Genomic DNA, 15095 nt, shown 5'->3' with positions numbered 1-15095 from the left:
AAAAATAAATAAAAAAAAAACAGTAGGCTACATTCAAATAGCTGTAGACAGGTTACGTAGCTACGCACGCGCTAATGCTACGTCACCAGGCGGAACCCAACTCGCCCCAACATAAACAAAGCAGGCCTCCTGCTTACGAGTGGTCAAATAGTTTCATTCATCCCAAATTTTCTTAGATTGATTATGCGTATGGATGTGAGGTAGGGTCGCCTAACTAATGTTTCTGACTGTTTTAAAACTACTAAGTCTACACCTAATTAGAATAGTTGAATGAGACAGTCCTGTAGCCGCCCTATAGCGGAAGTAATGGACATTGGTGCTAGCTATTGTTGATGGCTAGCCTGTTATCTTATTTATTTGTTTGTGTCCTTTTTATTTTACAAAATAGGCTGGTTATAAAAGTGCGTTACATAGGCATATTACTGTAACATTAGCCTATTCATAAAGTAGCTTCTAGCAAGCTTGAGTACATTTGGCTAATGTGACGTTAGCTGGTTGACATGTGATACCATGTTTGATTAGAATCTTAAATATTAATGGTGTTAAATATTAACACCAAGGCACACTGACTTGGTTACTGATTATAAAGGAAAGTTAATTAACAGCAGAGACTATCAACCTTTTCAGGTTGATTTAAGGTAGACTTAAGGTCAAACCAAACCCACCTAGGCTTGGTTACTGATTCTAAAGTGGCGTTATGTCACACACAATATTAGCTTCTATAGGCTATAAAACATAACATGGGTGTTCATCCTTATGAACACGTCACTTTGCCTCACGGCACACCACTGTATGCTAGATGCAATCCGAGTTGTTATGATTCATTATCACAGGATTTGATAAGCACAGTATCTCTTTGCAGTAGGTCAGAGGCGTTCCCTCAAGTCTGCTATGTGTGCAACATGTCATGTCACGTTATGATCTTTTACTGTCTATGGTTATAACTGCTAGAAGTGAAAGTATAACTGCACCTCCAAGAAGAAGTGAAAGTACTGTAGAAGTAAAAGGCCAACACTTCTCATTAGACCACTTTCAGACAAGCAGGTTGTTGGTCGGAGACACCGCATCGTCAGAATTTGCAGAATATAGGCTTCCAATAAGAAATCCTTGTTGACAACTTCTCTAGATCAACATTTACAAAGCATTTCATTTGCAATTAAATGTATTTAATTAGTCCATTCTGAAATGGAGAAAGAAGGGTATAGGTGGAGTGAGGGGTAGATAGTGGGAGTGGTCCTAGGCAACCATATGCCTATATGTTTGATTGGCCCACTGAACCTGCTTTACATAATAAAAAAAAGTAGAAGTGCTGTTACCCGTATTAACTATTTTACACTTTCCACCACAACATAAAAAATGGAAAGTAACTTTATTAAAAACATACTTTTTTACTTTTACTTGAGTACATTTTTAAGGGAGTAATTATACTTTTACTTGAGTATAGATTTTCAGTACTCTACCCACCACTGCTTACAACCACATTTTTAGCATGCTTTTACAATGTGACCAATTTGATATTGAAGCTATTTTTTTCCCCTTTTGTTTAACAGACTCCATTTAATAGGTCTCCTATTTTTCCTGTTTGAGCCAGGTGAGCAGGCCATTTCAAATATCAGCAAAGCGAAAGAGATTGCATTGTTTTATGTGCCTACTCAGTGGTGAAATGCTGACTAGTCTGTTCTTGTCTTTTGCAGTCACCATGGAAGTGTCTGTGGTGGGATATGTGGGAGGTGACGTTGTTCTGCCATGTTCACACAGTGGCCCAAATGTCAGTGTTACTTTATCCGACCGGGACATGACATTTCTGTGGGATTTTAAAGATAGCAGGAATGTATACAAGTTGATTGATGGGAAACCTGTCTTGTCTGACCAAGACAAACAATTCAGAAACAGGACAACTCCCTCAGCTCCCGAGAAAGGCGACTTCTCTGTCACATTGACAAAGCTGAGTGAGCGAGACGGTGGGAGATACACATGCTCTGTTCCTCCTGTTGCAACAGACTTTCACATTCAACATGTACTGCTAAATGTCACAGGTTTGTTGTTAATTCTTTTTGGATGTGAGTCCTGTTTTCTTGCAAAATACCACAATATTTATATTTCTCTCTCAAAAAAAGTAAAATCTTCTCCACACACATTTAGGTGTAACAGTACAGAAAAATCATGGTTTCATGTGTACCTCGGTTCAGTTAACTTTTAGTACAGTAAGCCTGTAGGTACTTCTACCCTACAATTCACTGACAATATTTTTGATGCACAATGGGAATAGTATTTTGAAATGGGGTCAAATGTTTTTGATGTTAATTGACTAAACTGACATCCACTGGTCCACTACTTAATATGTTTGTGTGGTTACTTGAATTTGAAACATAGTCTGCAAGCAAAAAAGCCTACTGTTGATTACTTTTAAAGACTACATTTGGTACATTCGGTACACATCTATATTGAACCGTACCTAATGTCCTCTACCTAAACGGTTCAGTACGAATACGTGTACCTTTACACTGTTAACACTCACTCACTCACACACACACACACACACACACACACACACACACACACACACATTTGGTTGTTTATGTGTTCACTCACATTCAACCTTAATAAACTATCAGTTACCGTTAGTTACTTATATACAGTTACACTACAGTGTAGTTACTTTGTCCAAATACAGAGATATGCTAACATGTTTTATCTTTTTCCGGAGCAGCAAAACGGACACCAGAGCCCAAGAAAGACCCTGGCAACAGCAGCATCAACATAGGTCCACAGAAAACTCTTTTCTTAATGATTGTAATGTTGATTACGATCCTGTCTGTGTGAAGTTTTATCAGTCTTGTCCTATCTAACTTATCTTCACATGAGTGAATCAGTAATGATTTCCATAATGCAATGAAGTAAAGAAAAAATGTTGTCTCACTAACAGCTGCCTGCTGCTCGAATTGAACCATCTTACATTTCCCCAACTGCCCAAACTGGTATCATGCTCTATAATCATATATACACACACACACACATAGACAGCATAGTTTTGTGGCAGGAGCCACAAATATTGTGACTTTGAATTTGTTTTGCACTTGTTTTGTTGTGTTTGCTTCATTCTTGGAATATTATTTTCTTATTGTGTGGAGTTTGTTCTGTTACCATTGCAGTGGTTTTATGTGTACTTATCTGTGTCCCTCTACATGAATCTACATTTCACCATCACTCAGACTCTGAATGACCATTTCATTTCTGACATAATCAGATATTAATCATTGCCTTAGGTACAGTTAAGCCTTAATGACTAAATTGTTAAATGTGTGGTCAGGTCATACAGCTCTTCATTTATGACATTCAGAACAGTAATATTATAACATGCTTGAACAAAAATGTTTAAGGATACAGTTATTATTGGAAATCTGTGATGAGTAAAGAATTGAGTTGTGAGAAAATGAAGTTAAAAGGACATTGTTGTCTTACCATGTAGCACTAGTTAAACATACCCCTTCTTGCTGTTTGTTTTCCCAACTGAGCAAACAGGTCTGGTGTCTCTGGAAGTATTCACACACACAGTGGCCTGTATGAGTGAAGGTCAAATGTTAGTTTGGGTGTTGGAAAATAATTCAGCTTTGATATTGTTACATTCAGTAGGATGTATTTTTTGAAGTTTATATTTTTGAAGTATTTCTATGTATATTTTGAAGTATTTATATATATATATACATTTTCTTCCATGTAGCTTACATTTGCAGTGCCTTATGCTAGTATGCCTAAAATAAACTGTTGGAAGTGAAGCTTACTGGATTGTCATTCACCGGCTTTTTATTTAATTTTTTATTCCTGTGCCGTCCTCCTATCTAGTTCTGAAGATGCACACACTGGCACAAAGTACACTTGAGCTACACGTAGACGTGGAGGTGAGGGAAACGTATACATTAGGACATAATCCAAACTCCCTGTGTGTAAACATACATGGACACTTTTGCTTTTGTCGCTTTTGTCCAAAGTGACTTCCAGAATAAGAACCTTACAATACTTAAAATGAACAGTAAACAAATATGGTTAAAATATGGTAAGAGAATTGTGTGGTAGGAGCAGGCTTCATTCAGTTTCTTATTTATTTTTGAGAGTGCTTGGCCAAACCTATAAGTAATACCAAAGAAGAAAAGGCCACACTTTGCATACAAACATGTTTATTGCAATAAACACGTTTGTATGCAAAGTGCGGCCTTTTCTGATCTCATGCTTGTGGTTAAAGTTACACCTGTAAGGCAACACACCAATAGGCCGGTGTGTTTTGTTGTTGGCCTGCTAGAAATAGGCTGCCTGCTTGTTATTGTTTGAATCAGCTCTCTTTGTTCTTCAACCTGTGTTATTTTGTTATGACCAGTCAGCACTTCTCAAGATATAAAAAAACTAAGTAGTTTCACAACTCTGATTCAAACTGATTGCTGCTGGTATCAAGCATGTTCACAGGAATGATATGGCAGCATCACAGTGAAAAGAGATTTAAACACAAAATAATAGATACAACCAGCAAGTAACAGCCATGTTCCACAGGTGATGGTGATACCCGCAGGGCGATCGTGAGGCACAACTTGACTACGATCACAGCTTATGTAGGCCTGCTTGTTGGTAAGTGTTAACTTCCTGGTTTCCTCTGATGACTGAGAACACACTAAATGCAGAAGAAGAGATGAGAGGAGGAAACCACACATGAGGCCGTGAGACGTAAGAAAGTCTAGGCAGTCAGTTGATGTTGCTGAGGAGTATTTTCAGACTAAAAATGTATTGAAAGGTAACATATGGCTAGGCCTGAAGTTTTCAATGATCAATTAACATGAAAACGTTGCCTGGTGTCCCTTTAAGGATGGAAGCAATTTGTTTAGAAATTAAGGTACGATCAGTGCATTCAGCTGTGTCATTGTACTGTAGTTATTGGAAACTGAAGAGACATTTCCAAGAAGTGTCAGACCTAGAAAAACAAAAACAACATCAATCAATCATGATTCCAAATATGTAATAAGCATCTTAGTCCCCTCATTTATCTTTAAAGATACACACCATAACTGTGACATTTGATAAAAGACAATCGAACACAAGCCACAACCAGGATTATCAGCATTTATGCTCAGTTCAGTGCCAGCAGGACATTGGATTCCCATAGCATGGTTTCAAGCATGTGTCTGTGTAGTCTATCAAGTGAAGGGTTGTGACAACTGTGGCTAACATGCCATGTAGGTCTGCACTTCATGCAGTGCATAATACAAAGATGCATTGTTTTAAGCCCACCTTGCATCACATTCAGCTAGGTCTGCGCAGCCCTGACAGTCAAATGAGCCTAATGTCATGTGCTTGTGCCATGTGGTCTTGTTCATGTGTATTCAGGTAAGAAGATGGACTCTTACATAGAAATTTTGGTACCAAAATTGAGCACCAAGGACCATAAAATCAGCAGTCAATTTTAAGCTTCTTTGCAAAAAATACTGACCATTAAAATTAATGGAAGTAATCAACTTTTTCTCCAGTTCTAAATAATACAAGATCATCAACAGCATGCAGGAAAACTTTGCAGTCCACCTGTTGACGTGGGATATAGTACCACCTGGTGGTTTTAAAATTGAGAAATAACTGAAAACCTGACTTACTACACTTACACTATAGTCAAGAGCACAAGTGGCCTATGGCAGAGGTTCTTAACTGGCCTGGCTTTGGGGCTCACAATTTCCATGTCATTTAAGTAAGTACATATACTCTTTTGATTCCGTGAGGGAAATTTAGTAATTTAGGAAATTTAGTTGCGACCAATACATTTTTTAGTGTTCAAGCAGATACGGTGAGCTACATAATACACGCAAAGTAAGTGCCTGTAGACCTACTTGTTTGGAACATGCTCATGTTTGGCATTACATTTGTGAAGTCTTCAACTCCTGATGTCACCTCTCAAAGTACTCGATAGGTTTGTCTGTGGCAGGGGTGCGTAGTTTCCATGTGGCACACCACACACTGGGGTTTCTGTCCCATTTTGTCTTTTTTATTTTAAAGGCCCCCCTATTCAACCTTTTCAACTTAATAAAACAGTTTAGAAATCATTGTGATGGTTAAATGACCTGTTGTGGCGAGAATGGCAGCTAACCCTGCTCCTGCTACCGTCTCCTATAGCGGAAAACCAGCCTTGCAAGATCTGCACTAGCGTCCCGGCAGTGTCTGAATCAGGAAGTCCTGTGAGAAGCGAAAACAAGCGAGAAACACAAAATGCTTAAAATTCTCTGGACGTACACAAATTCCCCTCAAGCACCGATTAGCCATGCTAATAGATGTTTATCGTAGCAGAACTAGCGAAACTAACAAAAAGACAATTGTGAAATACAGTGGGTCCCAGTTAAAAATTGACACTTCATTCACGATCAAGGTGATTCACGCAGCTGGGTGAAATGTAAGTACAACTGCAGCCGCTTGGGGGCAGCATAGTCTGCTGTGGCGTTTCACGGTCGAACCGGACGGCGCATTCGACAGCAAGGGCTGTGATTGGCCGAGTTTTCAGTGCGTTTCTCTGTGTTTTTAGCAGCCCCTGCAACATGCTAGTCCACTGTAGCCTAAGCTTTGTACATAATGTTAAACATAGTTTTGGATTCAGTGGCAAGATTTCTTGATTGTACAGTGCCTGTCTCTCAGTAATGTTTTAAAATGAGAGCTTCGTCAGCTGGCAGTAGGCTACTTTGTCGGTAGTCATGAGAAGTTCGCTTGCTAACAGAACATAAATATGCTGCCCAGAAACCTTGTGTTTTTTTTACTACACTAACGAGGTTGAAATATAGCCTTTGCCTACAGAATCTCCTTAACAGTAATGTTAACAAAATGACAGCATTCATATGACAAAGGAAAACGAATTCGGTCACTCAAGACTGTGCCACAGCCAGGGGTTCAAGGGCATGCAGATTAGCTTCGGCATGTTAGCATACGCCATTTTCAAATATGGCGCTGCATGGAGCATTTGGAACCAGCTCCATGCACGGAGAGAATGTCTAATAAGGGGAGAACTGCCACTCTCGGAAAACTTCCGGTTTCTGAACTGGTTGCAGTTCCTTCTGTGGTTCCACATGAGGGCAATCGTCCACGAGTGCAGAATGCATGGAGGTCTATGGCGCTGTACCCCTCAAAATCCACTTTTCTCGGGATATAATTTTTTTCAAGTAATTTGAGTATTGTATTCGAAAGGGGAGGCAAAGTATTATATTTTTTAAAGTCACTTAATTGTTCTAAAAAGCCTTTAAAATGTGTCAATGACGTCATCCATTAGCACAATGCTAGCGTGTTATGTGCATCAACGACCCAACCTGTAAGAAATCAAAAGGACATAAGTACTCGTTCATTCAACTTTTGACCTATAACCCATGTTGAAGTTATACAAACTACAATCAAATCTGAGATTTGTCAACGACAATCAGGTGAAAGAGACAAATTTAGCCGTCTAGCTTCATTGACTCCCATTCATTCCCCCCCCCCCCCCCCCCCCCATTTATCCATACATTTTTACAAGTCTGTGTGTGGGGACTAAGGTTACCTTAGGTATTATTAGTGCGCTTGCTAAAGCAGGCACTCTATTGTTCTTCTTAAATTCCCTATTGTCTTCTTATTCCTGTTCACCTGCTTTTTTTTGCAAGCTGTTGCTCCTAGTGCTTTTCAGATATCAACACCATTCCTACTCTAAAACATCCAACCAGGACCGGTGTGTCCTGCTTGCAAAGATGGCATCACTAACCAGGATTGCTAGGTGATGTGTACGCTGGCGAGACACGCCGCTCTGTCTGGCATCTTGTTTTTGTTTTATTTTAGAAGCTAACATTAACGTTGAAGAACTCTGATGACAGCGATCTCACAAAACATCAAACTGTCACTGTCTTAGCCCACTGAGCTGATCTGCAGGATCGTCCACGACTGTTTTGTGCTTCCAGCGCTCTCCAGACTGCCAGTAATGTTACTCCTCCAGGTTGGTCTGTCATAGGCCAAAGACACAGCTGTGCGCCATCATCATTGCCTTTGGACATCACATCAGCCGGTTAGATGCAACCAATTGGACTATGTTGACATAAAATAATTTTTTTATTTTTTTTTTTTATTTTATCATTTGTTAATTTTGTTTGTTGTCTGTCTTGTATGTCTGGTGTCAGGGTACGCTGGCGACTATGCCGCTCCGTCTGGCATCTTTTGTTATGTGTCAAAGCCTTGTTGCCTATGTGGAGCGTTTTGGGTTGCACTCTGTGCATGTTAAATGCGCTATACAAATAAAATTGACTTGACTTTACTTGTTTGATTTTTTATTATTTTTGTAATTTAATGTTGTGGACTGTGCTGTTTTTGCATTTGTCTGGATTGATAACATCATATAGGCGTTACTTTCAGTGATTTTCTACCTGATACTAATGTACGCCTAAAGTGTTTGCCAGTCAACGTCCATTGAGTCTTGGCTGACTGATCTGTCGCTGACGTGAGCGGTAACATTGATGTCAAAGTACTGACGTGAAGAACTGCTGATACAAAACCTGCCAGCACCATGGTCACTGATGTGACAGCTGTCAGCGTCATGGTCGGTACAAAAAAGACCGGCCACTTAGCCTACCACAACCAGCTGGCCACTGAGCTGCTGTTACCATGCTAAATTTAACCTACTGCTGGCTGCCTTAAACCTTTAATGCATAACCTGGGTCAAAAGTGACCCGGATGACTTAAAATGTTGAATATTTTTGCGAAATATTTATTTCATCATCCAGTATTCCATGAATTCCTCAATTATTGTTTTTAACCATTACATATTTTTACTTTAATTTTTCCATTCTTTATTTTTAGAAAAAGTTGTTTATGTATCACTACCCCTTTAATTTCCTATGGTTATTCATGCATACATGTGTTTATATTTGCAATATTTTAGGAATTTATTTATTTCATCAGTCAATATTACAGATATAAATGTAATATCTTGTTTTTGATGATTACAAATCATAATTTTTAACTTTTTCCTTTTTTACATTAACAACACAGTTTTTTCATTACTTCGTCCAGTTTTCAGACATGGGTCAAAAATTACCCGCATTCATTTCCTATGGTTTTTCATACTAGGCTGCGTATTCCTTTGCTATATCTAGTGAAATAATGTATATCATTGAATATTGCAGTTCATTTTGCAGTTGTTCAGTAAATCTTTGGTTCTTTGTGAATCTTTGATTACTTCAAATAATTACAAATATATTTTTTTCTATTACTAAATCAAGTTTACAGACATATGTCAAATGTGACACCTTTGTGCACTTTTGATTAGAAGCAAAAACAAGATATATTAAAACAATTACTTTGATAAAAGTATTAGGTTGTAATTGTTTTAAACAAAATAACAACACATACTATAGTTGAAATATGTGGAATGCACATATATCATATCTTACTTTGTCACACATGACATCACTAATAACCAATCACACATATTGAGATATACTATATCTGAAGTATAGAGAACTGTGGTGAATGTGTCCAAATAAACTGAAGCTGATTAAGTAAAACACATGGGTACAATAAATGGCCATTTCAGCACTACATGACACTTGCAAATTACCATTACATGTTCGCCCTTGTACACAGCCTTAGTGCATTGGAAACACAGCTTCCAACTTTTAGTATTCTTGGTTTTTGTGCAGCTCTAGCTCCTCTTCTACTTCACTTGTCCTTCCTCTCTGATGCCCTTTTGTGGCTCTGTTTGGTTTCCCTTTTCTACATATTTTAATTGTAAGTACTGGGTGAATCTCAATATCCCTCCCTCAGCCCTGAACCCTCAAAGACTTATCTGCCATCAGGCCAAACGTGAAATTGATTAATGTCAGTTCTGTTTTTGAGGGTTCACAACTTAGGTGGTCTTGGGATTCAGCCTATATGTGTTAGGAAGAAGGAAGTGACCTCTACACTGCTTATCCTGTGTGGCATGACAAGCTCATTGCTTATTATCAGGGTATTGTGCAGTTAGTATATGCATTAAGTGCATCCAGTGCATTGGACAAAAGCACTATGGACACATGGGCCATCTCTATCCCTGCTTTCATTAGTATGTCTACACATCTATGCAGAGAACATAAATATTTCTCATGGTTCCCTGGTCCAGAGTGCTGCATTTTGTCACCCTTCAATACCAAAAGCAGTTTAACTGATCAGCATCCTGATTGTATCGGTGGAGTTACTATGGATGTTCAAAATGGAACTAGGTGAAGTATTCTCATGACACATATGAAGAAGTGCATGCATGAAGGGCACGTCTGACCTCCAGAGCTATATGGATATGACAAGATGTGGGACAAAGAAACCACAGTCACAATGTGATATCAGACATGATGGTCAAGAGAAAAGGAAGAGATCTGACCAGCTACCAATGACACTAAAAGTAATAAACTGACCTATGTGCAAGGAACAAAAACATGGTGGTCATTTGTGTGGGGCATGTAAGACATGAAATATCAGATGGTGGGGTGCCCATGTGATAGATAATTATTTCCTATTCCCAAGTGAATTAACTACACTTTTGGTGACGTTCAGCTCACCATACTATAGACATAGTACAGTCAAACATAAGTGCTATTAGTTATCTGTGTTTTTAACGTGTGACAAATTGAGAAATAAACTTGTGATATATTGCTATTTGGATTAAAACACTATAGTAAGTCTAAGAACATTATTCTAAGATTATTGTTTTAACAAAACATGTTGTTAGTTTATTAGTTTATTTTTATTAAAAACAAAACAAACTTGAATGCATGGGTCTTTTTGGCCCACACACATAAACTTGATGTAGTAATAGAAAAGCTATGTTTGTTCAGAAAATAAGACAGGAAAAGTAAAAATAACTATATGTAGCAATCAAAAAATCTTTATCTTGATAAATACAAGCAATATTGAATGATAAAATAAATCACTTTCAATAAATATAGCTAAGGACCCATTGACCCATGTCTGAAAACTGGAAGTAATGAAGCAAAAACCTTGTTTGTTCATAATGTTAAAGAGGAAAAATATAAAATATGATTTGCAGTGATCACAAACAAGTTATTTAATGGATAGCTGACATATTGAAGGATAAAATACATATATTTGTTAAAATATTGCAAATAAAAAGACAACTATGCATGAGTTACCATAGGAAATGAGTGTGGGTCATTTTTGACCCATTTTACACATTAGAAGGGGTAAGCCTAGCTTGCGCATTAAAGGGTTAAAGGTGCCATGTGTAAGAATTGAGTATCTTGCCGATGAGAGCAGCTGATAAAAAGAAATAAGACACAGTTAAAATGGCAATGGAGCAACACTTTATAGGCAAACACAATGTGATTTTTGAAAGAGCATAGCCAACAAGAGGGGGAGAGTTCAGAAGCCTTCATTACCGAAGTGCATAAGTTAGCAGAACATTGTAGCTTTGGCTTGCTAAAGGATGAACTTATAAGGGACCGAATTGTAGTTGGGATAAAGGACAGAAAATTATCCAAAAAGCTGCAAATGGACTCAGAATTGACCCTTGCAAAGGCAATACAACAGTGAGACAGAGTGAGACTGTTAAGAAACAACAGACAATACTACACAGAGCAGCGGGAGTTGACTCTAAAACAAATGTGGACACCATTATTAACTGAGAATGCATAATAAAAGCGCTACGCGCAAATTGAAAAGGAGGCGCTGGCGGTAACGTGGGCGTGTGAATGACTAACATCTTACCTGCAAGGACTGCACTTCACTCTTCAGACTGACCATAAGCCCTGGGTCCCTCTGTTGAGCACCAGAGATTTAGATGACCTCCCTCCTAGAGTTTTAAGATTTCAACTGAGACACCTCAGGTATGATTACGACATTGTTCACGTGCCAGGCAAGAACCTCATCACTGCCGATACATTGTCCAGAGCTCCACTGAGTGACACTCCATCTGCTGTAGACCTACAGTTTGAAAAAGAGGTCCAGGTGTTTGTGGATGCTGTTGTGTCTTCACTTCCTGCTACGGACACAAGGCCGGCAGAAATTAAGAAAGTACAACAAACTGATGAGACGTGCAAAACGGTGGCACTCTACTGTCAAACAGCATAGCCACAGAGAGACAGATTGAGTTCAGGGATTGCACCCTACTGGCAAGTCAGAGCAGAGCTGTATCTCGCTGGAGACCTTCTGATGAAAGGTGAGAGGATAGTCATCCCTCAGACACTCAGAGGGGAAATAATGCACAAACTCCATGAAGGTCACCAAGGGATCTCCAAATGCCGTGCCACAGCTCAAGCATCTGTATGGTGGCCAGGTATCTCTGCACAAATTCGAGAGACAGTAGACAGATGTGAAATGTGTCAGAGATATAGAACGCAGTACAAGGAGCCCCTCATACAGTCCCAAGTCTTTGACAGGCCCTGGTAAAAGGTTGGAATGGACCTGTTTGTGTGGGCAAACAAGACCTACCTGCTCATCATTGATTACTTCTCACGATATTGAGGTGGCTGAGCTCAGGGTCACATCATTTGAGGCTACTGTTCGTGCTGTGAAGGAGGCTTTTGCACATCATGGATATCCAGAGACAGTTGTATCCGACAACGGGCCACAGTTCTCTTCAGAGACATTCAGAACATTTGCAAAAGAGAGCTGCTTTGCGCACATCACCAGCAGCCCTCGCTACACTACAATCTTCGCCACCGGTTCAGAACACTTCAAGAGCTCACCTCAGGACAGAAGGTGTGGATCACCACAGAGAAAGCTCCTGGGACTGTTCAAGGGACTGCGAACATGCCAAGGTCATACTTGGTAGAAACTGACAAGGGCATTCTAAGGAGAAACAGAATCCACCTGAGAACCACTGGGAACTCCCCTGAAGCCTTTCACAAAGTGGTTGTATGCACATCCCACCTCACTGAGGCCAGGTTCAGGACAAAAAAGGCTTATCAAAGAAAAGAAGAGTAGCTGTCAACTCCTCTGAAGCCACCACCAAGTCAGGCAGAGTTTCCAAGGCTCCTGAGACACTTGATTTATAATGGAATAAATAATAAATAAATGAATGTAAAGAATGTGGATGTTTTAGTTTACTACACATTAATTGGTAAAGAAAAGAGTTCCAGAGAAATGTGTTGTGATAAAAAGGTTAGCATAAGAATGTTTAGAACTGGATGAGTTGATGTCAGGAAAGAAATAAAAAAATATTTGATAAAAGAAAATGTTTGAAATGAGTTAAGGGTATAAAAGATAAAAGAATACAGACTTGTTCTAAAAAGAAGGTGTAGCGGTAGACTACATTACCCATAAGTCTATGCATTGATGTAGGCATTAAGTTTCGGTTTCACTAGTAAAGGAGTTAACGTGCTATTACTTCGCCGTCCAGTCTCATCATTATACATTACTTTCACTTTCACGTCATCCACTTAAACTTTCCTACTTGCTAGATTTGACCAATCTTTCATAGCTTACGTGCACATGTAGCTTGAGTAGAACTACTGATCTTCAGTAGTTATATATATAGAGCTAATATATATATATATATATTAAGGGCCAGGCATGGCCTACTGGTTAGCGCTTCAGACTTGTAACTGGAGGGTTGCCGGTTCGAACCCCGACCAGTAAGCACGGCTGAAGTGCCCTTGAGCAAGGCACCTACTGTAACCCCTCACTGCTCCCTAAGCGCCGCTGTTGTTGCAGGCAACTCACTGCGCCGGGATTAGAGTGTGCTTCACCTCACTGTGTGCTGAGTGTGTTTCACTAATTCACAGATTGGGATAAATGCAGAGACCAAATTTCCCTCACAGGATCAAAAGAGTATATATACTTATACTTATATACTTCACCAGATGAAGTGAAAGTTTGATAAACGGATATCACAGCGTTCGCTATCTGCGGTTTGTCCATGGCAATGATAACGCTCGCAAATGTACGTATACGCTTGAATTTCCCCTGGGGATCAATAAAGTATCTATCTATCTATCTATCTATCTATCTATCTGTATAGGCCTACATCTGGCCCAGAATGTGATAATCTGCAAATCTCTTAAACTCATATTTAGTTGCAAAACGGACACAGACAACATATCAAATGTTGAAAATGACACTTCATTCAATTCAATTTCACTATTTCATGGAAAATAAATGTTAATTTGAATTTGAATTGGATCCCTGGAACATGTTTCAAAAAAAGTTGGGATGTGAGTAACACAATGCTGAAAAAGTTATGTATAAAGAAAACTAAAGGAGGAACTAGAGTAACTGGCAACACGATTGGGTATGAAAGAGCATCCCAGAGAGGCAGGGTTTCTTAGAAGTAGAGGTATTCATTACTCTGTGTAAACCTTTGTGTATAAATTAGGACGTAATATTATTAAAACATTCAGAGAATCCAGAGAAATCTTTGCAAACAATTAAGGGAAAGAAATTGGATGGTCGTGGTCTTTTGGACCTCAGATGGCACTGCATCAACAGCAGACCTGTTTCCAGACCTGTAATTGTATGGGCTCAGGAAACCTCTGATTACCATTGTCTATGTGTACAGTTTGATACTCAATTCAAAAACTGCAGCCAAAATTGTAACAGCCAAAATTATACTTAGACATGATACAGAAAATACCACTGTCTTATCTGAGCCTAAAATGGACTGAGGTAACCAGGGGCGAGCCAGAATAATGGGGGGCACAATCAGGGAAGTTGCAATTATTTTCTGACAGGGGGTGTGGGTCATGTTAGAGGGGTTCAGGGTGTTTTCCCCCCTGAAAATGTTGAAATTCTGGCGGCTAAACATACCATTTCAATGCAGTTCGGGAGGGACAGAAATACCTTAACAGACCAAGCAGCAACCCTCCTTTTAATATCAAAGCATCAAATCTATCATCTTACTGCCATAATATGTTACTACTAATAATATATTTTGTATTACCATTATGGCAAGCAATACCTCATTTGTAAGTTGCTATTTGACTTATTCACCTGGGGGCCAGAATGAGGCTACAGGGTACACTTGCCATTACACCTCAGTCCAGCAGATGGTGGTGGTAATGCACTCAGTTTGCAAACAAAAAACTCACTGAAGAGGAAGAACAGGCCAGCAAACCCATAGATATTAGAAAGCAGAG

The 15095-nt window shown here is 39.2% G+C and overlaps 1 long non-coding RNA gene across 1 annotated transcript; it reads left to right on the top strand.

Annotated features, from left to right (window-relative positions):
- LOC121699090 lies at window positions 1-1789 on the top strand. The gene is made up of 3 exons (XR_006026941.1): window positions 1-200; window positions 1551-1591; window positions 1695-1789. It is a non-coding gene; the product is annotated as an uncharacterized LOC121699090 (long non-coding RNA).
- Window positions 1790-15095: the final 13306 nt, after the last annotated feature.

The sequence above is a fragment of the Alosa sapidissima genome, chromosome 23 (assembly GCF_018492685.1).
Source record: "Alosa sapidissima isolate fAloSap1 chromosome 23, fAloSap1.pri, whole genome shotgun sequence".
NCBI lineage: Eukaryota > Metazoa > Chordata > Actinopteri > Clupeiformes > Clupeidae > Alosa > Alosa sapidissima.
This window is presented reverse-complemented; position numbering and strand designations above follow the sequence as displayed.